Source organism: Palaemon carinicauda, chromosome 45 (assembly GCF_036898095.1).
Source record: "Palaemon carinicauda isolate YSFRI2023 chromosome 45, ASM3689809v2, whole genome shotgun sequence".
Lineage (NCBI taxonomy): Eukaryota > Metazoa > Arthropoda > Malacostraca > Decapoda > Palaemonidae > Palaemon > Palaemon carinicauda.
Genome location: NC_090769.1, coordinates 9624664 through 9634115, shown reverse-complemented (window position 1 = coordinate 9634115; position 9452 = coordinate 9624664).

Genomic DNA, 9452 nt, shown 5'->3' with positions numbered 1-9452 from the left:
CCCCCCCCCCCCACACACACACCAGAACACCCCTTCCAGGCCGTACAAAATTTCTGGTGGTATCCGGTGCCACCACTGTTGGCCATACAGCCCTGAACAAGAGAAGAAGATTTGGGTGAGAACGAAAAACGCAACAAGTGGGAATGTTGATTCCTTCCAATGACATAGACTTCATTGGCGTTCTTTGTCCACATCATGATGGTTTATAAGAAAGGAAATGCTCTCTCTCTCTCTCTCTCTCTCTCTCTCTCTCTCTCTCTCTCTCTCATTCCATTTCATTTCTCTTTCCAGAGCCTTTGTCGTGCATCCTTAAGGAAATGGTTGAACTTAGATCTTCTTTTGAAGATTCCTCCATGAGAGAGAGAGAGAGAGAGAGAGAGAGAGAGAGAGAGAATAGTTTGGAAATGGATTTTTTCCCGAACGCTAGGTAAACAATTTTATGGTTCAATTTGCCTTGCAGATGTGACAGCAGCAAAAGGGCATGATGCTCTAGAAATCACGTTTCATGGCCCCACAGATTTCAGGGCTTCACCGGGTCACAACACCTCAAAAATTTTACCAAGTAAAGGCAACTAATTAGTCATGGTTTAACATCGTCCTTGTTTAATAGGCTGTTAATTTCATTACATCTGGAAGGAAATAACTGTGTGTGAATAACTAAGATGTCACCTTGCATATACGCCTTATTAACGTACACACGCAAGCATAGACATAACAAGCGCACATTCACACGTATGTGTAATACATTTTATATATATATATATATATATATATCATATATATATATATATATATATGTATGTATGTATGTATATATATACTGTATATATATATATATATATCTATATATATATATATATATATATATGTATATATATATATATATATATACGATATATATATATATATATATATATGTATATATATATATATGTGTGTGTGTGTGTGTGGTTGGGGGGTAGGGTGTTAGCCCTGTTGAGTTTTATCCTAGGCTGCGAACCCAGAACACCTGGATATCTGGTATCAGAACTACTTCTTCAGTCAAGACATATGATGAAGCAAAACAAATATTATTGGTGGCTATCTAGACTGTAGTCAGACATTTTGATTCCTATACTATTGTCTCTCTTTATCAAATAGGTGATAATAATTTAGTATTTAGAAAGAAGCATACAGATGAATGTGTAGATATAGGTTGATCTGTGCTATCTGCTCTCGATGTGTAGTTAGGGTAAGTCAAATCTGTTTTCACAGAATGTATATATTTGAAATTTGCAACGTTTGACCATTATCCCACGATAACATTATGGGCATCAAAGATTCTTGTGTTAACGAGAAGAAAATGACTGTTTACGAAATCTAACCGAACTAAGGCCACTTTATAATACCAGCTATTGAGATTTACTTTTTGAAGAGTGTTTTACACTGATTTTAGCAGATCGTAACCAACTAACCAACGTATACTTTTAATCAAAATTAAAACTCTCCATGTAGGCTCGCAATAAAAAAAAAAAAGTGAATTTTGAGCGAGTGCCATTAACTCATTATTTGTACTGCCGATTATTCAAAATGTATATGCCTTAAAATTGACAAATATTTATTTCCCTATATATATTATAACTAATAATCAGTCTCTGTTTACAGTTTTATAAATAGAAAGCAGCTGATTTAACACCTATAAAGACAAAAATCTAATAATTTATAAATCATAATTGAGAGAGCTTTTTTTTTTTTATTAAAAGTGTTCCCCTGCTATGCAAGCCAAGGGATCGTTTAATATTAGAAGTATCCTTTAAGCTAAAGTATTCATGGTGTACGTGAACTCATGGAAAAAGTCAGGCTTGCTTTTTTTTAAATTTCAGCTCTCTCTCTCTCTCTCTCTCTCTCTCTCTCTCTCTCTCTCTCTCTCTCTCCTTTCCATTCTACTGTAAAATGAAGATTGAACGAAAAATACAAGACTGAAGAAGAAATCATGAAAACGACAGGAGGGCGTCATAGGTACCCAAAAGTACCACCTACCATCCTTTCCATTGAACCTCGGAGCGAATTTTATGATCTTCATAAAAAATCGCCGTTTCAGCCTGAATCCAGTGGGTGGAGGTTAGGAGAGGGGGCCTAGGTTAGGGCAGAAGGGGAGGCATAACAGAGTCCCATAAGGGAAGAATCCAAATGCATCATTTTTTATTCCTTTTCTCATCTTTGTCTCCTCGTTTCTATTCTTTGTTTTCTGTGAGATATTTTCTTTATTTACTTTTATTTTTTGGATGATTTTATTCCTTTTTTTATTTTTATTTTTTAAGAATTAGAATTCAATTCTTGGTCTACGCCTACAGTTAAATCTTAGTCGATACATTACTGGAGTTCCGCCAGTACGTCAGTAGCAGCTGGCAGCTTTGTTTTATCTCTATTCTGGAGAGAGAGAGAGAGAGAGAGAGAGAGAGAGAGAGAGAGAGAGAATAAATACAAACAGTATTGCGAAAGTCAGTTAACTGTTATTGTTAGGCTTGCAAAATGGCCATTAATGTGTACGAGAGAAATTATGAAATAGGTTAGGAGATGCATACAACATTGAATATTAGATTGACGATGAACTAGTAATATAATAAATGACGATAACAACAATGATGACGATGGGCTTAGACGCGGAAGAGAAGGAAATTAAGAAGAATAATATACAAAGAAAGAAAACGATAAAAAAAATGATAGAGGCAATCGATAGAAATATGTGGAGGGAAGAAAGAGAAAATAGGAACAGTGAAACTAAGAATCAAACAAAAAACCATGAGAAACAAGCTAAGAATAGAAAAAATATAAGACAGTGAAGAGGAAGCTGCAGGAATAAGGGTACAATCAGGGAAAATCGGTAATTATTACAATGAATGATTGTCATTATGGGGATGATGCTGGAAATTCTTACAGAATCGAAGGCGCAAATGGTGATAACGAAAAGCATAATATTCTTCCGCTTGTTCTGCACAGACATTTGAGGACGTATGCAATATAAAACTTGCTGTGTGTTCAAAGAGCAAGCCCTTTTACACACACATGCACACATATATATTTATATATGCATATGTATATTTATATAATATATATATGAATATATATATATATATATATATATTTATATATATATGTTTATATACATATATATATATATATATATATATACAAACGAAGACGAGGGATTGACGAGGTAAGAAAATTTGCAGGTATAGTCTGACGTTGAAAGACTTTAAGTAGACGCGTTTGGAACATGTCTTGAGGCCTTCGCCCTAGCAGAGGCCTCAAGATATATATATATATATATATATGTGTGTGTGTGTGTGTGTATATATATATATATATATATATATAGATAGATAGATAGATAGGTTGATAGATAAATATAGATATATTCATTATGTATATTATATTGTAGCTTAGCTAGTAATAATAAAATAATAATATTCACAACACATTAAAAAAATCAAGCAACTGCCATTTCCAGATGACGGACTCTCCTCTCTCTCTCTCTCTCTCTCTCTCTCTCTCTCTCTCTCTCTCAACCATCCCTTTGCGGGCTATCAATCAGTCCCCTTTTGTGAGAGCGATTCTAAATTGAGGATGAAGTGAGTTGATGCAACCGAAAGTAGTCCATTCGCTTTTGCTCATTTAGTGCACAAAATTGCAAGTGATTAATGACGCAATGATAAGGCTCATGACTTCGTTCTCTCCGCCTCGCATCCCAAATGAGGTGAGACTCGGATGCCTAACTTTCAATATCATTTGCTGTCAGTGCTTTTTTTTTTCCTTGATTCGGTTATTTTTATTGGATGGCGGTCGTGTATGATAAGTAATGTTGTAAAATTAGCATTAGTAGTCATATTTATTTGGAAATATGTTGTTAATTAGAATATATTGCTAGATTAATAGAATTTGAAAAAAATATATAGTTACATATGAATAAGATAATTTTTTTATTGATTATATGAATTTCATCTAATGATGTGAATTCTTTATAAAATATAGATTTTAGGTTTTAATCTTATATTACTAAGCTAAATAAATTCCTTTTAAATAGTTTTGTTTATGAATATATATATATATATATATATATATATACTGTGTATATATGTATATATGTGTGTGTATGTGTATGTATATATATATTTATATATGTGTAATATATATATTTTATGTATGTATATGTATGAATATATATTTATATATATGTAATATATATATTTTATGTATTCATATATAAATGTGTATATATATACATATAAATATATATATATTTGTACATATATGCTATTTATATATATATACATATATATATATATATATATATATACATATATATATTGTATATATATATATATATATATACATATATATATTGTATATATATATATATATACATATATATACATATATATATATTTTGTATATATACTGTACATGTGTATATATATATATATATATATATCCTACGAATGTAAGTAACTTGTAAAGAGATTGGGTCATAGAATGTATTTAATCCCAAGCGTAAATGAAAATAAAACGAGCAGTATTTCAAACATTAGTTATAAAAAGGTTTTATTATTAGAAATATTGGTTTAAAAGAGAAATATTCTTCAGAATACATTATAATAAAAAAAAAAACGAAGGAGTTTAGGATTTGATATAGCAAGTGTTTGTAAATTGATGATTTAGAAGAAAATTTATAGATTATTATAATTATAAAACACTTCCTATTTTTCAGTTATTTCTTTTAAGCTTGTTTGGGCCATGTTCCGTTGTATAAAATACCTTCATATTATGGCAAAAGGAAGTTTTAAAGTACAAATTTTCATTGCAGTATAATATTATTACATTAATAATGCCTACTTCATTGTAAAGAGAGAGAGAGAGAGAGAGAGAGAGAGAGAGAGAGAGAGAGAGCAATAAGAATATGGTGTAATAACGGCAAAATAGAATTTTAAAGGGCAAAATTTGAGTGCAGTATAATATTACATTAATAACTCCTACTCCATTGTAAGAGGAGAGAGAGAGAGAGAGAGAGAGAGAGAGAGAGAGAGAGAGAGAGAGAGCAATAAGAATATGGTGGAATACCAGCATAATATTCAGAAAATATACGAACAATGGAAGGTTGATATTCCGGTCCAAAGGCCACACCAGTAATAATGGGTATGTCGTATGTGATCCGCCACCCAAGCTTTAGGGGTAATTGGTTGAATCTTGATGACGGAAAACGTATAGTGAACACAGCATTCCACTCGATTTGCTGATGAGAACTCTCGTGCATGTTGAGGTGTATTCCTCTCTTTGAATATAGAATTGAAATACAGTTTTGGGTATGGAATGACTGTTGATTTGTCAAATTTATAACAAGAGTATTAAATTAAATTGGTTTCTAATGTATTTTTGCCATACTTTTTATGGGAATGTTGTTTTGTAGATTACAATTTACGACTGATTAGAGAATGTCTGAAATATATAGAATTGGCACAACGTTTACGATTGTTACGATTGATTCCATATATATATTATGTACAAATATCTGTTTCTAACTGTATTAAGACAAACATCAGCGGTGTTTTTAAATAAAAAAAAAGGAAATATAAAACATTTAAAGACAACCTTGCATTATAAATTTCTCAAGTGAATATCTGTGACGGCATGTGTGGATAGGGTTATCCTCACATCCTCACTGATTGCCAAATGCAGTTGCCATAAGACCTATTTATAGCTTCATTAATATCATCTATTACATAGGAGCTTTTCAGTATTAGGCTGTTTCCCATAATTGCTACATCCTTGAACAGTTAAAAGAAGAATGTGATAGTCACTTGTATTATTGCTGTTTTTCCTCTGGAACCATCCCCTGTCAAGGGAATTGGTTTAATGTTGGACATTATATGTACGGAATATGATTTTAAAGCACAAACATGAATTTTATATATACACGGAATCACATTTTTCCGAAACCCTGGAAATGATTTGTGTAACCAAGCGTTACGTGGTGTAAACAAACATTACAGTGGTCCTTTTAAACAACAATACAAACAGTAGTGTTCAGCCTTTACTTGAAGTCATTATACATGGGTACAGATCGGAAGGCTTGATCGTGTTAATTTTGATTTTAAAACATTTCAAATCAAGATGGTTTCCTGCGGCACTACTCGTCAGAACTTCTTAGTTTAGTCCAAATATCAATCATCTAGAGGCAGAAAGCAGATTATGTATTCGGTCAAGGTTGTCAGTATGCGTGCAAGTGTTTTGAATATGCCATGCTTAAAAAAAAAAAAAAAAAAAAAAAAAAAAATATTTTAATTTTTCAATGACGGGCAAATGTCAGCAGATATGGAGATTCTTACAATGGTTCAACTGACTAGCGAAAAATGTTTCGCGTAGTGACGTAGCTAAAAAAAAATAGTGTGGTTCAGGAATGGAGAAAAAATCAACTTTGACGAAATATTCTTAGAAACGTATTTTATTCTCGGAACGAAATCATGAATTAAATTCATCTACATTATTTGAAAAATATTTTCGTTGGAGGATATGTTTTGAATCGTATAATAAAGTATTTTACTAGAAAAAATGAACCATGTTATTCTGCTGCTTATTCATGGTGGTAACAAGGAGAAAAATACATCGAGTAATGATGGCATCAGCGAATTATTCTCTTGCTGATCAAAGTAATACAGAGGAAAAGTGACCCAATTGGCACTATTACTAGTTCTTTGCTAGTGAACAATAGCATCGTTTATATACCTTCATTGCGAACATTCTTTCCAAACAACTGCTGTCGACGCGCGTATAGTCACTAGTTTCTCCTAGATAGAAATAGAGAGGTCGTGGAAATAAATTAACATCTTTTCTTATGATTGCAGCCTATTTGAGTATTTTGCATTTCATTTCCTTATGTAAATTTAGAAAAGAATTCTGTCCCCTGTACATATTACATCCATGGGTAAAAATATCTACATAATATTAGAGTCAATTGATCTTCAATCATGTTTCTTTTTTCGTGAAATCTTTCTGCTTGTTTTGGGACAATTTGAGCTGCTTGAAAAAAAAATCCACGAGAAAATTAGATGACCTAAAACGGCGTTTTGCTCCGTGATGTTGAGAATTTTCGAAATTACCAGATCGGATAGTAAATTGTGTTTGTATAAGAAACACGGTTCAACCTATTTGGCAAAGGTTGAATCGTTAACTTCGGGGAAAATAGCGATGTTAGGTTCCGTAAGGGCAATAATCTCAGTCTGTACGAAATGATATGTATTAACTCTCGCCAACTTGTACAAAAAGGAATATGTAGTTCACAGAAAGAGAACTGGTAAAGTTGGTAGCTCGGATTATAAGTCGTGTGTTTTGCAGATGCTAACTGGTATGTGCTTGGTTACACTGTTGAAAATTTGAATTAAAAACGGGGAATGTCTGGCAACATTTATTTCAAGATTTTTACCGCTTTAAAAACGGATATATTGACGTAAAGGAGTGATATCACGGTCACCAAAACGTAAAAGATAATAACAAAATAAGGTTAAATAACGGTCGCCTGTATTTTATTGAAATACGGTTGAGAAAAGTATATTTTTACGGATAATTTTTTATTTGAATAGTTTTTTTTTCTAACAGTGTCAATATTACTCACTGTAATCCATGTTTTTTTTTTTTTTTTTTTTTTTTTTTTAACGGAGCCATATACCTTAATGTCAGTGAGTTTTCTGTTTGTTGATAGATCGAGGACCAAAATGAAGTATGCTTTATATTTGGACTTGTAGAAACATCAAAACTATTAACTCACAATAATCAATTCGGAAAAATCTGTGTAATTTGAAGTTTTAGCAAAGCGAAAGTTAGAGCTCAAAATTATTGTTCTGAAATGTCAAAATGTCAGAACTGAAAAGCATTAGCTCAAGTTATGTAATTTTTACATATCAGAGTAGCATAGGTCTTCGCGTAGTTCGAAGGTATTAGAAGAGCAAACGTCTTAGTATAGGCTATGTATTCCAAATATCAGAACCTTAAAACTATTAACTATGGTTATGCAGTTTAGAGATAATGAGACCATAAGAGCGTGTACGCAGATAAAGTATTGCAGGATAATAACAGAAGGTTGGCGTTAGCCACACTACTAGCCGATGTCTCAAAGAATGGAAGATATAGAATATAAGTAAATAGGTGGAGATATCAACGTGTGTGTGTGTGTGGGGGGGGGGCATTCATTTTGTCTGCCCGCCTCTCTGAGGTCTGTCAGTGTTAAAAATAAAATTATATATCCTAAACGAAGCATGAGCGATGACGAAACTTATCAGAAATATTGATTTTTCGCTACATTTATACTTGATAATGCTATTGATAGAAAAAAACGACTCAACAATAATGATATTGACAGTAAAACGATAAAAGAATAATATTGATAGAAAAAACGATACAGTAATAATTATAGTAACAACAACAATAATAATGATAATAAGAATAATAATTGTAATAAAGTTAAAATAGTGGTACCTCCAGAACATTTCCCCAATCCGCAAATAAGCAACACGAACCTATCTCCGAGGTAGAGGACAAAAAAAAAAAAAAAAAGAAGACAAAAAAAAAAAAAAGAAGAAACGTCGTATCAGTACATACTGTAAGCAATGAATATGTTGATGATTAGGAACCCCAGGTAATTTCGCTTGTTAAGTTGACAGGGACGTAATTAGAAGAACAAACACAGGTCGCTGCGGGGGTCTCAGATAAACACATAAAACCTTTAAAGCTTTGCTCGTGTTTGTTTAAGCTCTTCGTCAAAACCGTTTCCTCGATCGATAAACGCAAGACGCCAACCAGGCCTCATGATGATGATGATGAGGAACAGGAGGAAAAGGAAAATGCTGATGACGATGATGATGATAATGATGATGATGATTATGACGCATTACATAGCTCTCTCTCTCTCTCTCTCTCTCTCTCTCTCTCTCTCTCTCTTTGTGAGGGGAGGGGTGAGGGGACGGATCCCCTGCGCCAACCATTTGAATGTATTTTAGACATGTGATGACGATTCGGTTAAATTTGCTTTAGTTAGAATTATTTTTTATCCCATCTCTCTCTCTCTCTCTCTCTCTCTCTCTCTCTCTCTCTTTATATATATATATATATATATATATATATATATATTTTTTTTTATATATATATAATATATATATATTACATATATTATACACATATAATCAATAGTTTCCACTATGTTTTAGCATTTTTGTGGTCTCTCAAAAATCTCTTTCAAAAGGTTAACTGACTTATGTCAAAATATGTGTTCACGTATTTGTCAAATATGAGTAATTTGAATGTCATTTTAATCTAAAATCTCGGAAGAAAACCTTTTTTTTAAGCTCCTCAATTAAAACTTGAATGATATTGGTCAAGGACCTTGAATCATTAGAAAAATAATGTTGGAAGTAGTTTAAAAACAA